This window comes from Stegostoma tigrinum, chromosome 21 (assembly GCF_030684315.1).
Source record: "Stegostoma tigrinum isolate sSteTig4 chromosome 21, sSteTig4.hap1, whole genome shotgun sequence".
In the NCBI taxonomy this organism is placed as follows: domain Eukaryota; kingdom Metazoa; phylum Chordata; class Chondrichthyes; order Orectolobiformes; family Stegostomatidae; genus Stegostoma; species Stegostoma tigrinum.
Window position 1 is genome coordinate 18,616,031 of NC_081374.1, and position 15,464 is coordinate 18,631,494.

Genomic DNA, 15,464 nt, shown 5'->3' on the forward strand with positions numbered 1-15,464 from the left:
CAACACTAAAGAGGTCATTTTATTGTATACATAAACAGAAGGAAAGTACTTACAAAACTATTATTCAGCAACAGGTGGAAATCTTAAGTGGATATCAATTCATAAATATGCACAGACATAAGCCCGGAATTTCCACACTTTGGCTTACAACACTTCCGTCCTATTAAAACAAACATTTTGCCCAACAGAGGCATTTAAGCAAGCCTCCCAAGGCTGCAGGGCAGAAGCAGGAGAATTGGAATAGTCGGAGAGGTCTTTCAAACAGTAAACAACAGCACCATGGACTGAACACCTTCCATTTGTGCTGTACTGATCAATGTTTTTTTTTCAATTGCTATTTTTGTAGACCAAGTGTAAATTCATGGGAAACGGGTACACAGCGGAGCTGTGCAGCTATAATAGAAAAAGTGTGATACACTCATATCAGCAACTGATAAGGAGACAAATTGTTAAGAGGAATGATGCTTGACTCTTTCACTCTTAATTAACCCCACTGCATTATCCATCCTATTTTGTTAAAATTGAATAGCATTAATGTAGGCATGCACTATTTCTACAAAGGAAAACTGGTCAGGGTACCATCCAGGGGAATAATATCAAATGTTAGAACTCTCTATCCTCCTAGAGGAGAGTGAAGACAAGAAGTACAGAAACCTGAATACAATTCCTTTAAGTCACCAAATGTATCACTTGTGTCACAGAGGGAGCTCCTCAGTCAATTGCCTCAATCTCCATACGACAGAATGGTGTCAGAAAACGTTCAATGCTATCAGTAAGGGTGCGTGACATAGGGTGGGCACATTTTCCATTTCTTCCTTGACCATCCTGAGCATGCCCACCATCATCCAAAAAACACTTCTACAACTGACTGGCTCTCACAGGCAAGTGACAGGTGACAGTTCACAGAATAATCAAAAACTATGAGGAAACCCTGGCAGGACTTTTAAAAAGGTGCACAAGGTGTAGAATCAACTTTTACCCAAACAAAAGTATATGCGTCATTTTTGCAGCACTGATCAAACAAAGACAATAATGTTTAGTTAAATAAAAGAAGGCAAACTTCACAAATACTCATAATGGTCATTGTTACACAGGTTGTTAGTACCATAGCTATAAATGTGAAATGAAACAGAAAATAAAGCAAATACTCATTTGGGATATTTTGGTTCAGCTCAAATCGGAACCAGATTTGTCACTAAATCTGATGTGCCAAGCTTCCAGCAGTGAGCATAAGCTACTAAATTCCTTTTAATCTTAACTGACCTACAAACAGCTTACACAGAGCAGCAATAATCATAGGAGCTGCTTAGGCCATAGTTCAGATTCTACACAGCAGCAATGTTCAGAGTCAAATAGGGAAACTAGGAAAGTAAACAGCAGCAATGGTGATACACGGACAAAAATAATGTTGATTCAGCAGTAGACTTGAAAATAAAGCTGTGAGAAATTTGGTGCCTGTTTTAACCACCCTGCTGCTTGGGATGGGGTGGGCTGGGTATTGGGGCATATGATCGAGTAAGAGTTAGGAAGTCTCAGGAAGTTACTGCAAGGAATTTTGCTAAATTACATTCTGTAGGATGGATTTCTGCTTAAAGCTACAAAGATTGGCAAGGAGCATACTGTCCATTGCATGGGACACCCACAGTTTCCTTCCAGTGCCAGTAACAGCAAGGATAGCACCACTTGTTCAACGTAAGTTATCAGGTTTCTCATGGTCCTCTCTGGTGATCCTGCGAGGGATGCTATATGAATTTTTGGCAGGTATGGTTTAATACAGCAACTAGGTCTCAATTGCCTTGAAGCAAGACAATAAATAGAGAAAAATATTGGATTCTGATAATCTTGCAATCTCCACCCTCCAACACAGAAAGTGTATGGCTTGCTACCCATGAAACAGAATGAGGTTTTATGTAAACCTATGAGAGGAAACCTGAAAAAATATTTCACTGTGATGCTGAAGTAATTGAACAATCATAGAACATTTACACTGCAGAATTAAGGATTCAACACCTTGGCCAAGTTGTTTCTGAAAGCCCAGGAGTTAAACCTCTTTCACTAAAACAAATGCCTGCAGGGTGTGTGGGGAGAAGCAGGGAGGTCCGAAAGTTGTCCAGAAGGGAGTAAAAAAGTCTGGACATTTTTGTAAAAGGACAACAATGAAGTAAAAAGACTCATGATACTTGTTAACAGAGCACGAGAACTGAATGAATTATAATAGTGCAAGACTGAATGATTCAAAAAGTCATAAGTGCCTTTTTCCTACTGTTGCATTGACTTTATGAAAATCATAACAAACAGAATACAGCAGAAATACAAAGAGAAAGTGCTGAAGAAACTCAGCAGAACTGGCAGCATCTGTGTAGAGAGAAACAGAGTTAACAATTTTGATTTGTGACCTTTCAACACAACTGGTATGATGAGGGCTGACAGACTTGGAACGTTGGGATAAATTTTTTCCATGGGTACTGGGACCCTGACAGCAGGATCAAATGCACAAGCATGAACCTAGCATGGCTGCCTGAATACTTTACATGGCAGTGGGCTCCTCAGTAGCCATCAGGTTGGCCAGCTGATTGTAGCTGAAGTCAGGGAAGTGGGACACCCATCAGGAAGGGCCGCAGCAATGTTTGGATGTCAGATCCATCAGGAGAACTGAGTGATTCTTGAGAAGATGGAGAGCTGAGGAGAATCTCAAAATGGAGATGCTCACAAAATCCTCCCTCTTCAGCATTGAGTAAGAAAACAAGGTACAAGGAAGGGTTTTCCCTTGTTTTCCACAGGCCTGTTTACATTCCTGAACCTGTGAGAACTGAAGCTCCCTATTTTTATGCTTTTCTACAAACCTGTTTGGATATGCAATGAACAACATAATACTAAGTGGGATGTGAACCCAGACTATCTGGGCTTAGAAATAGGGACATTACCATTGCATCACAAGATCCCCTCTAAAAGCGATGCCCCTCTGCTATCAACTAATTCTAGCCATTCATGTTTGGCTGACCTTCTGCAAGAGGCCATGTCACAGTTTTTAGAGTCCTAATGCATCGTGGTCATGCAGTGTTGGGGAAATGGGGACACATGGCGCCAGAGAATTTGCCACACTGAGTCTTAATTAAGGCCTTAATTGACTTCTGTTCTACAGACTGTTAATTCCCATTCCCCGCAAAGTCACCCAGAGGCAGGTCAATGCTCAGGAATCATTCCGCTGGGGTTTCCCCACACTTTCACAAACCTGACTCCATGGGGCAGGAAAATTCAGCCTATTAACTGTATTTCATTTCCCACAGATGCTGCTAGACACCTGCTTAATATTTCCAACAATTTCTGCTTTACTACACAACTGGATTTTTGCAACCCTGTGAGATTGGCAAGTAAGTTGTGAACCTGTAATCATTGACTTTTGCAAGGATATCCTTAACTGTTCATTGCTGTAAACAACTGATTATTATGACTTAAAAGTCAGTGGTGAACAAAACCTCATGGGGCGTGTTACCAAATCTGGTATGTATTCTCAGCTAGCAAGACCTGATGATGAATGAGTGTATTCATAACATTGACTTTGATGAGTTCACGAAAGAAGGATTTCTTAACTTAGAGTCATAGAGTTACACAGCAAAAACCTGGGTTTGATTCCAGCTTTGGGTGGCTGTCAGTGTAGAGTTTGCACATTCTCCCCATGGCTGTGAGGGTCTCTGCTGGGTGCTGCGGTTGCCTCCCACAGTTCAAATATGTGCAAGTTAGGTGGATTGGCCATGCCAGGTTGCCTGTCCAGGGATGTGCAGGTTAGGTGGATTGGCTATGCTAAATTGCCTGTAGTGTCCAGGGATGTGCAGGTTAGGTGGATTGGCCATGGTAAATACAGAGTTATAAGGTGGGAGGGTGGTTGTGGGTGGGCTGCTGTGCAGAGAGGTGGTGTGGACTGGATGGGCTGAATGGCCTGCTTCCAAACTGTAGAGATTCTATGATTGTGCTTTTTAAGATTTCTAGCTCCTCCCCTTCCGGAATGGGAATAATTTTCAAGGCATCAATATTTATTTCTCAGTGTTCCCTAGCTCCTGCGTCTTTTACCAAAGTAAATACTGATGCAAATTATTCATTTCATACCTCTGCGCCGTCCTGTGATTCCACACACTGATGACCTCATTGATCGTTAAGAGGCTATATTCTCCCCCAGTTGCTTTTATGCCCCAATGTACTTAAAACTACATTAAAATGAATTCCTAACTTTTCTGGTTCAAGATTGATTTGCTTGCAGAATACACTTTTACCAACTTCATCCAGCTTTGACATCGTAATTTCCACAAACATTTGATGTAAATCTCATTTTACCCATATTATAGGGTTTTCTGTCAAAATTATGTTAGCAGATGGGCAGAATCATTCATGAAATTCCTGGCAATTCATTTTTTCATGCAGTAAAATAATTTAAAGCAGCATCTTTATATACAATATATTATCTTCATTGCAACGTACTGTGAGCAATGGGCTATATTTAATGTTTTACCGAATGTTAAACCTTCCACCGAGAGGGGGCAGCAAAAACCTACTGAGAACAAGGTGAAGAGCTGGAAGAACACAGCAGGCCCAGCAGCATCAGAGGAGCAGGAAAGCTGATGTTTCAGGTCTAGACCCTTCCTCCTGCTCCTCTGATGCTGCTTGGACTGCTGTGTTCATCCAGTTCTACACCTTGTTATCTCAGATTCTCCAGCATCTGCAGTTCCTACTACCTACTGAGAGCAGATTGATCACCAGCTGTGGATGATGGATTCTGGTCATCACCAGCCACCTCTTAAAATCTGCTTTTGGTTCTACTAAGATAACTGTACTTTCAGAGCATGGAATTGGAATGTTCCTCTTCTAATTTTAAGGTGGTTTTAAAAATGCAAAATGAAAATTTCAGTTCTCTGGTCCTCAGAATGAAATAGGACTGAATCTTATCAGAAAGTGCAAGGTGTCATTTTCATTGAGTTTCATGGAATGTTTTTCTCTTGAAGGGTTTCTTGTACTGTTGTCCCAAATGCACCTCAGTAACAATGCACCATGCCTTTGTTACACCACTCATCTAACACTCTTCTGATTCTCACACTCACCAAGGGTGAAATTACCATTGCAAGAATATTTCAGGATCCCTGGGGTAGGCACAGTGCCATCTTTAAAAGACCATTGTGCATCCGGTCAACAAACATCATTCGAAAACTGCTCTTCATGGCTCATGATGTTTTATCAAGACATGAAAACAAGGGAACATTAGTGCCCCTATTTGTGACTGGGTACCTGGAGTTCTCAATAAATGGCATGGTTCAGGGGAGGGTCCTACTCCCCCAGCATTGACAAAGAAGGCCACAAAAACCTGCCAGTCTGATTTGAGGTTGGCACACAGGTTAGATTGGTCTTCACAATCCAGAGAAACAACTCAGTGCCGGAAGAAGGCCAATGTTTTCCTATGCTCTTCCTGAGTGTATGGCCTCAAAATCTCTCTGCTCCCTCACACTAACTCTATCTCTGCCATTGTACCCAGCTCCCATCAAGGCTCATGTTCCACCATCCCCACAATTGCATGTCACTACTTTCCTCCCTCACTGTCGTCTTCCCAATCACCCACTCCATGAATCCTGCATGGCCTCTGTGCAGCCAACTGACTCAGTCAGGGCACCTCCCTCCATTTCCCCCATCGCATCAGCACATACAGCAGTGCCACCCACTTTCCCCTTTCTCAATACCTCCCTCATTCTGAGATAATCATCCATAACAGAGTTGAAAAAGTCAGGATGGATGGTGGCATGCCTAACGTTCAGTTCCTCACTCCTTTTGAAGAGAGGATTTGGGACCAGTTCTAGGGGACACAGAAATATCTAGGTCTTACAACTAAGTAAGAAGTGTTGTCCATTGCTGCACTACACTCCCACTAAGCCCCACTGTGAATGCATTCTTAACATGCCTAGCTGTCTACCCCTGTTTTGTAAAGTATTATCTCTTTTGCCACTTATGAGTGGCATTAGACTGCTCTCTACAGCCATGAAACCAGCCCTTCAACAGATTCCCTCCTCCAGCTCTGAGGACGAGAGTAACAAGGTCACAGAGAAACATGAACGAAACTGTGTCTTCCCCTGGCTCTTACCAGCTCAGATGTTGACACCTCAGTTGGTACCTTATCTAGATTGGAGTTGGGATGATCTGCTGATAAACACATAGAAACATAGAAAATAGAGTCAGGAATAGGCCATTCAGCCCTTTAAGCCTGCTCTGCCATTCACTATGATCATGGCTGATCATCCAACTCAGTCCCTTGCCACATCACTGCAGCTGGACAAGGAAGAAATGTTTCAAGTTGCTGGCACTTAGAGGGTGCCAGAGAACCAAGCATTTGCCCAGTGCCAAGTGGGAGAGGGGCCCATAGTGTCATCAATTCATGACATCACTGGGTGCAGCTGTTGTGTTTGTCAGGGGCACTGGGGAACTTGACAACAAAGGCTGCAGGATTGCAGCTACACGTTGGAGACCCTGTTGCTTCATGCATGCAACTGCCTGGCTGCTTTCATGGACAGGATAGCACCTGCTGTGGAGATCCCGGCCCAGCACCCTCAGAGTCTAAGATGTGAAGTGAGAACATGCTGCACCATATGTAGGTTCGGTAAAATTGGAAGGTGATTGCTACTTGGCAGCTAAGGGGACTTCTAGCAGGCTGCAATGTATTGCTCTGTTCACTACAGCCATTAGTGGGATTGATTCCTGATGCTGCGTGATGTGGTTAAGAGTGCTTGAAGCCAGGATGTGGCCTGCACACTGTATTTAATATCTTAAGCGTGCAGTGCTCACATGTGTCTTTCATGTAGTGAGCCTCAGACTCTGCCTCTTACAATTGCTGAACCCTCCAGCTGCATATATTTCTCCAGGCTTACCCTCACTGTTATTCCAATGGGCTTGGAATTTCTAAAGGTTCCCATGCAACCTGTCATCTGCCCATTGTACATGGGCAGATGGTCTCCTATTCTCAAACTGAGTGCTGAATTCTACCATGTTGGGAGGGGTTTCCGCATGGATCTTTTAATCTAAAATCATTTATTAATCCTGTCATATTACACATCCAAAATAGCCTGATCACTACTAGGATTCACAATGGGGTAGTTCCCAGAAACTGTCTGGAATGCACTTTATGAATTTTTCCTCATGGTTACCTTTGCCAGTTTGATCTTCCCAATCTACATGTAGATTAAATGTCCTCATGATTAGAGTACTGGCTTTCTTACATGCCTTTATTGTTTCATAATTTATTCTCTGTCCTGCAGAACACCTACTATTGGGGGTTCTATGTACTATTCCTAACAGTAACTTTTTCTCTTTATTATTTCATACCTCCACCGCATTTGGATTTTGCATAATGGGATCCAAGGTCATTTCTTGTTATTGCACTTACTCTTTGTACTAACTAAATTTTCTACCACCATTCCCTCCCTCCCTGTCCTTTTGAGAAGCCACACACCCCTGAACATTTAGTTCCCAACTTTAATGCCCCTGTAACCCTGCCTCCGTAAGGCCTACAAGATCATACCTATAACCTCTATTTGTGCCAATAATTATTCGAAATGCTATGTCCATTTAAGTAAAGAGCCATTAATTTTATTTTTAGTCATTTTTTTTTACCTTTGTATGATATTATTTCCTTATGCTAGTATACTCACTTTCTTCCTGTCCCACTGTGGATATCATTATCAAAATAGTTGCCTTACATGCTGCCATATCATTTTGCTTTATAATCAACATTTTCTCCCCTCCCGAATCCTCCCCCACATCTAATTACTTTAGCAGTCTTTCAGCCCAAGGAAGTCAAGAACTTTAAATGCCCATTACACTCTGGTGCTTGATCTAGACCCCTCCACTGCTCACCCTTGTGATAAACACACATTGGAAGCCACCCCACCCAATGGCAATATCCCCTCAGCCGAAGCTTTCTGATTTCTCCCACCTTTGACATTCCCTTTCAATTCGTTGGCTGTGAGAATGTTAGTCAGACCCTGACACACTTCAGGACCTAAGGGAAACCTGTTCTTCCAAGTTTCCCAATTGCAAAATATTCCCCTGACACCTACCAGCATCCAGTGTACTAACAGGGCCTATTTTTCAGGGCAATTACTTTTCAGCACAGCTGTGATGAAACAGGTGTTAAATGCATACAGAGGTAGGGAAAATTGGCAGGACAGGCAAGAAGAAAAGAAAAAAGTTTTGTGGGGATGCGGGCCAGCTGAGATTAACTGACAAAAGATAATGGTGCACAATGAAAGCTGATAGTGCGCCACTGGTAATGATGTTGCCTAGCGGGGTTGACAAAATGTTTGCCACCAAACCAACTAGCTCAGCGAGCAAGTTTACAACCCGAGCAACTGATCTTCTTGACAACTTTAAATGTCCAGATTTTACATGTTTTACCAACATTTACCCGAGAAATTCAAAACTCTGTCAAATCTCTTTTTGTTGACCTATTGGCATATCGTCGTTATAAGAACAGAAATTGCTGGAGAAAATCAGCATTCCAGGCCCCATCTGTGGAGGGAAAACAGAGTTAACATTTCAAGTTTAGTGACTCTTCTTCAGAATGTCTTTGTTGTAGCTGTGTCAGGTCCAACAAACAGCATGTACAGTGGAGTAGCATGATTTGAAGAGATCTTTTCAGTGTTACCTGTCATCAAGGTCAACTCATTTGTGCTGCTAATCCATTGCGAATGAAGGTCTCAATCCACAAACAGTTAGAATATGGAAAGAACATTTGAAGGAAAGCACATTTAAAGCACTATCCCAGCTTTCAAAAGAATCTACAATGGTTGTTTCATGTAAGAGGGTGGGAGTGGAATAAACAGGACTTTCTACTTTTGAATTGTTGAAACTCCCTGTTATCAAGGTTTCCTTCACACTTAACATCCCCCCCACCTAGTAGGCAGCAGAGATAAGAGAAATATGCAGAATAATATCCTTCTGATAGGTTTTGCACTGACAAATCACAAACTGTAAATTAGTAACCACTCCAATGAACAGTCAAAACCTTCACAAGAAAGCTGTTACTCAAGTGCTGCATTAAAAGTGTCAAGGACAAGCCTAAAACACTGACTTTCCTGTCTCATAGTATTCATTTTATCTAGGAACAAACAGCAAATGAGCAAAGATCAGCAAAAGTGCAAGGAATTCACAGATCAGGTTAATGTTACTGGGAATTCATTCACATAGAATTACAATAAAAATACTTTATTGAGATGCAATATGGTGCAGGCCATAAAAATACTGACGGGGGATAAAATGGATGTTGCTATTGTCCAATAAACCATTTGTAGTGAGAACAATACATGATACTCGAGGAGAGGCTGGGCCAGTGTTCCTCGCAAACTATCAATTCCTGGGACTTTTGTTGCAGCATTTTTGAATTCTCCACCCCAAGCTCCTGATTTTAAGTTTTCCACCTCTATTGTACACTGCATTGATAAGTTAAGGGTATTTTAATGACATAGGGCATAATCTTGACTTTGTGTGACAATGCACATGTGCATTGGCAATTTATTTTATGCCTCTCAATTGAAGTCAATGGAAATAAAAATCAAGAGATTTAGAGTACCATACAACTCTAAAAATTACCCATTGTTCCCTGTGCCTGTTATTCCTGTGATTTGCCTCTTTTATTTAAGCTACTTTTTCCAAACTTCAACACTTTGGAATTTGCATGTCTGGTAACTGATAAAATTATTTTTTATTAAAATATTAAACTATATTCACTACTTTTCAGTCAAATGTATCAAACTGTCCAGCTGACTTAACAAATGCTACTCATGACCTATACAATTTGGTGTTTTGCTAAACTCAGGCAGCTTCTTCTAAGCCAGTAATTGGCTGTAAAATGGACATTGGCCTCGAACTGATTCCAAAAGCATTTCAGTGGCAATCTCTTTCCATGCTACTACCTGTTCCCTAACAACTCTTCTTTTGTCTGCTGGGACTCAACCAGCTAATTATCCATTTCAGAAGCTTCTCCCTGCTCCAGGCCTTTCTCACTTCTAATCTCCCAACTACTATAATATAACATGAGCCTTGCTAACCACACTTTAAGGGAAGCTGCAATGTAATCAATACAACATGAGTCAAACTATACTGCTAATGCGGGAACACTCCAGTTTGGTATAATTTAACACATCACTGTGTGAAGTTCTGTTCTAAATTGGATAATTAAAGTGCCTGATCATCACACCTTTTGAAATTTCAGCTATAGAAGCACTGAGATTTCAAATCAAACCTCTGAAGATAATTACACTGACTGGTGAAATTATCAATGTTCACTGTTGGATCTCAGTGAGGATTTGAAAAGTTGTTTGAGCATAATCAGAGGTATTTTAATGTTATATTTCAGAATAAATTATTTAATAAATAAAAACCTCCTTTTCTAACAAAGATAGCAAAACTTTCAAAAAGCTATTTTTGAAATATGGGCTGCCTTGTAATTTTGTCAAAAGTATAATCCAGACTGGCATCAGGTGCAGGGGTGAGTAAATATTGTGGGCTGCAGTTTGTGGTCAGCCAAAAGCAACTACATTTAATCATCAACCTCAAAGAACACTGACTAGGAAGACGGAGTAATGTCTGTCTTATGGATTTGCTCTTTGCTAACAACACACTGAATCTGAAGCCAGCTCAAGGCGATCTCCAGGCAACAGCAGTTGGGTTAGGCATCTAATCACATAGAAGAATTTACAAAGAGCAAACCAGGAACCTAAAAGTTCTGATTATTTTTCATTTATCAATTTTTAGATAGGGAATTAAATTATTATAATTAGGCTAAATTTGAAGCTGAAATATCATAAACAAACTTCTTAAGAGTATTATTTTAATTGTTTTTTTTGTGAAAGCATAATGGCAAATTTTAACATTCCAAAAATATGAAATTGATTTTTTAGGATAAGTGAGGCTATGTAGTAGTAATAAGCTATAAAAACCTAACCGCACCACAGTGTTATGTGTCGCAGTCAGCAGGTCAATATGCTTTAAAAGAAATGCTCATGATATCATCACTATGATAGCTTATAATATGAAAATACAAAAATTTCATTTTCCATCTTACCTGGCAACACTTGATACATGATATTCCACTGAATGCATGCTGTTCTGTTGTAACATTTACGTTAATGTATGTCTAAAGGGAAGAACAGGCAGAGCAAAGTTAATGGACACAGTGGAACTGGTGGTCTGAAGTGCTTTCATTTCACTGCAAAGTGTAGAACAGGTGAGGCAGATGACTTCAGAGCTTGGATTAGTACATGGGGCTCTGGTGCTGCAGACATTTAAAAACTTGTTGAGATAAGGGCAAGAACAGCAGCTCGATGTTCTGAGGTTTAGATGTGCTAGAGAGGGGTGTAAAAGGGTGGAGGAGTTGCATTGATAAGGAGAATGTCAGAGCTGTACTAACACGGGACATCTTGGAGGGCTCATCTAGTGAGGCCACATGGATAGAACTCAGGAATAAGAAAGGTACAATCACTATGCTGAAGTTATACTGTAACTCTCCAAACAGCAATTGCGAGATAGAGGAACAGATATGTAAGCGCATCATGGAAAGATGTAAAACAATGGAGTGGTTGTAGTGGGTGGTTTTAATTGCCTTAACATTGACTGCGACTCCCTTAGTGCCAGGCTTAGATAGGGCAAAATTTGTTATGTGCATCCAGGAGGGAATTTTGAAGTAATATGTAGATTGTCTGACAAGGGAAGGGACAATACTAGATCTTGTATTGAAGAATGAGTCGAGCCAGGTGATCAGGGTTTCAGCTGGGGAGCATTTTGAGAACAGTGATCATAATTCCGTAAGCTTTAAGTTAGTTAAGGATAAGGATAAGATTGGTCTTCAGGTTAAATTTTGAAACTGGGGGAAGATTAATTACAACAGTATTAGTCAGGAATTGGACGAATTATACCGGGATTGGATGTTTGAGGGTAAATCCACATCTGACATGTTGGAGTCTTTTAAAAGCCAGTTGATCAGATTTCATCTGATGAAGGGTCTAGGCCCGAAACGTCAGCTTTTGTGCTCCTGAGATGCTGCTGGGCCTGCTGTGTTCATCCAGCCTCACATTTTATTATCTTGGATTCTCCAGCATCTGCAGTTCCCATTATCACTGATCAGATTTCAGGATGGGCATGTTCCTGTGAGGATGAAAAATATAGAAGGCAAGCTTCGGGAACTGTGGGTGACAAGAGATATTGAAAGATTAGTCAAAAAGAGAAGGGAAGCATACGTGAGGTTTAGTAAATTGAAATCAGACTAGGCCCTTGAAAGTAAAATAAGCAAAAAGTTACTTTTACAAGGAATTAGGAGAGCTAAAAGGGGCTATGAAATGTCATTGGGATTAAGGAGAAACACAAAGCATTCTATGTGTCTTAAGAGCAAGATGGCAACTGGGGAAAGGATAGGTTCACTCAAAGATGAAGGAGCGAATTTATGTGCGGAACCAAAGGAAGTGGTTGAGGTTCTTTTGCATCAGTATTCACGAAGGAGAAGGACATGGATGATGATAAGATTAGGGAGGGTTATTTTGTATATTAGGGCATATCGATGTTAAAGACTAGGTATTGGTGTCTTGAAAATCTTTAATGTAGATAAATCCCATTGGGACCTGCTGGAATCTTACCAAAAAAAATCCACAAAACTGTCACTGCTGGGAATCTGAAACAAAGACAGAAACTGCTGAAAAATCTCAGCAGGCCTGGCAGCCCCTGTGGAGAGATAGCAGAGGTAACATTTCGGATCCAGTGATACGGATAGATCTCTTCTTCAAAATAGGATCTATCCCAGGATGCCAAGGGACAGAAGGAAGGAGGTTTTTTGGTGCCTTGATAGAGAATTTTATATCCTCTTTGGACACAGGCAAGGTCCCAGGACACTGAAGAATAGACAAATGTTGTTCTTTTGTTTCAAGGGGAACAGTGATAATCTAGGAAAATGTAGGGTGTTGAGCCTTACCATCATTGGTAAGGAAATTATTAGAAAAGATTTTTACGGACAGGATTTACTTGTACTCCAAAAAGAATGGCCTTATTAGGAATAATCAGCTTGGTTTTGTGCATATATTTGTCTCACAAAATTGTTTGAGCTTTTCAAAGATGTGATGAAAAGGATTGAAGAGGATTGATTGTTGTCTACATGCACTTAAGCATTTGAAAAGATCCATTATGATAGGCTGGTCTAGAAGATTAAGTCACTTGGAATCCATGCTGAATTAATAAGTTGGATACAAAATTGGCTACACCATAGAAGACAGTGGATAACTGAGGGGTGGGTGGAGTGTTTCTCTGATTGGAGGTCTGTGGCCAGTGATAATCTGCGAGGATCAGTGCTGTGACCTCTGTGGAGATGAAGGTAGCATCAGATGAGCAGGAAAGCTGACGTCTCCGGTCAGGATCCCGTTAATTTCCCTGCTCTTCTGTTGCTGCCTGACCTGCTGTGTTCCTCCAGCTCCACGCTGTGTTATCTCTGACTCCAGCATCTGCAGTTCGTACTATCTCTGAGTGCTGTGACCTCCGTTGTCTTTAATTTATACAAACAATCTGAATGAAAATGTAGGAGGTCTGATTATTAAGTTTGCAGATGAAACAAAATTGTTGGAGTTGTGGATTGTGAGGAAGAATACAGCAGGATACGGATCGGTTGGAAAGTTGGGCAGAGAAAGAGCAGATGGTGTTTAATTTAGACAAATGTGAGATGAGGCATTAGATGAGCTAATAAGATCCTGACCGGAGACGTCAGCTTTCCTGCTCATCTGATGCTACCTTCATCTCCACAGAGGTCACAACACTGATCCTTGCAGATTATCACTGGCCACAGACCTCCAATCAGAGAAACACTCCACCCACCCCTCAGTTATCCACTATCTTCTATGGTGTAGCCAATTTTGTATCCAATGCAAGATCAAATGCAAGAGCAAAGTACACAGTAAATAGCAGGATCCTTAGGACCGCTGATTTACGGAGGCATCTTGGGGGCGCAAGTCCATAGCTCGCTGAAAGTGGCAATACAAGTGGATAAGGTAGTAAAGTAGGCCTAAGGCCCATGCTTGCCTTCATCAGTCAGGATACTGAGCATAAAAGTTGGCAAGTCATATTGAAGCTGTATGAAACTTAAATTTGGCCATATTTGGAGTACTGTGTATAGTAGCTATACTGAATATTCTGTAATATCTGCTCATGTCTATCCCCTTGTCTAGTGTTGTTGTTCATTTCAGCTAGCTCAATTTTCATTAAAGTATAGTTGTCCTTATTTAAATTTAAAATATTGGTCTCTAATCTCCTGCCTTTCAAACTGAATGTATAACTCAATCACCTTGTAATGACTGTTATTGAGAAGTGCCTTTACTCTGAGACCATTACACAGTAGATTGTACAGAAATAATGACAGACAAGACTATCTAAGTACTTAAATATAAGGATAGGAATATCACAATAAGGGAGTTGTCAGAATGGAACCGAGGTAGGTTAACAAGTGCAGAATTGATGAACGAATGGAACACTTTACAAGTTAGGATACATGCAGCAGAAAGTGGGATAAACACAGAAAAAAAGAGGGTGCAACATTATGAATAATAAAAAAAAGCTAATAATGTTAATGGAGAAGATATAGATTACAGTCTCATCTCAAGGTTAGATATGATGCTAGGGATATGATCAGTCTCAAGACTCAAGTGGTCAGCGAGAGGGATGGAATTTGCAGGGAGGAGGGCGATGTCACTTCCACTCTCTTAATACTTCACACGATAAAAAGCTTTCAGAAGTAAATAAAACCCAGAATGTACAGAGATCTTTTTCAACAGGGAGTAGGTATATGAATGTATAGTGTAGGACTTAACTACAAACAAGGCATTAATTTTCAGTAATTGGCTAAATTGATCTGCTCTCAGTTCCTTACCCAACAATGGTTCTTTTGTGCCCTGCTTTCAGAACCAATTGTATTGTGAACTTAACTCTCTCTTTTGCTTTGTGCTTTATAATTCATAAACCTTGCTCTCCATGTTTTTGTTAGTGTGTTGTGGAAACATTTAGGCATGTTATCAGATCGTGGCCTAACATTGTATGACAGAATGTATGCTTCATTTCAGATTTGATAGCACGTTTGAACAAACGTGGAGTTGTCTTTGTAAGACTGTAGAGGTTTTCAGATTTGGGTGAGGTTAGATATTGACAGCCCAAGTCAATGACTGTGGAATGTGAGGTGTGCCAGATTCTGCTCATTCCACTGCAGTGACAGCATTCTGTTTACTGCACTGTTACTTTCAAAAGCTAAAGCCCAGTTTCGAAGATATCTTACCAGCCTGTTTTTTATGTACCAACGCTTTGTAGGAGTTTGCCTTATCCTGGTATTGAAGATCAGTGAAGGCAATAATAAGACACTTTAAAAGATGATTTCATGAACTTTGAAGCACAGGACTAATCGCAGCCTGGGTAAT

The 15,464-nt window shown here is 40.8% G+C and overlaps 1 protein-coding gene across 2 annotated transcripts in view; it reads right to left on the minus strand.

Moving 5' to 3' along the window:
* LOC125462641 (calcium/calmodulin-dependent protein kinase type 1D-like) overlaps positions 1–11,111 on the minus strand; it is a 50,299-nt gene extending 39,188 nt beyond the window's left edge. Inside the window, exon 1 of one of the 2 annotated variants that reach the window (XM_048552870.2) lies at positions 11,093–11,111. The gene's annotated coding sequence lies outside the window, so the exon portion shown is untranslated. Of the gene's footprint in view, positions 1–8,674; positions 8,791–11,092 lie in introns of those variants that run through there. The other variant, XM_048552869.2, reaches the window with a different exon arrangement.
* Positions 11,112–15,464: the final 4,353 nt, after the last annotated feature.